Source organism: Amblyomma mixtum, chromosome 8 (assembly GCF_055824585.1).
Source record: "Amblyomma mixtum isolate Tamu chromosome 8, ASM5582458v1, whole genome shotgun sequence".
NCBI classification, from domain to species: domain Eukaryota; kingdom Metazoa; phylum Arthropoda; class Arachnida; order Ixodida; family Ixodidae; genus Amblyomma; species Amblyomma mixtum.
Genome location: NC_143019.1, coordinates 144,246,148 through 144,246,581, shown reverse-complemented (window position 1 = coordinate 144,246,581; position 434 = coordinate 144,246,148).

The window sequence follows — 434 nt, the reverse complement described above, 5'->3', positions numbered from 1 at the left end:
CTCATTATGAATGCAGTTACGCCCACGCGGTTTTGATCATATGCTCTTGAACATATTGTGTATATTGGGCAAGAACGTGAATTAATCGTTGTGAGAGAGAGAGTGTCGTCTTTTTCCTGACATTGCACATTACCCGAACTATTCCGTCACGAAAATTCCGGCCATCATCAAAGATGGTGCTCCTCACGCTGCATCTTGAAGTGCGGGTTTTCTTCCCGCACAGCTTGTACACATCCATGGCGAATCAGCCGGTAGCAGCTGTAGTGCGCCTACGACACGAATATTTAATGTCTCGCTTCTTTTGTTGGCCCCTTGTTCAGGTCGGCAGTGTACCTTTATTGAGGTTTGATTCGAGAAACTATGGTAAAAACTTACAATACGAGAGAACATGCAGGCAGGACGCCGCTGGATTTACAGCTAACTCCAATTTTGAC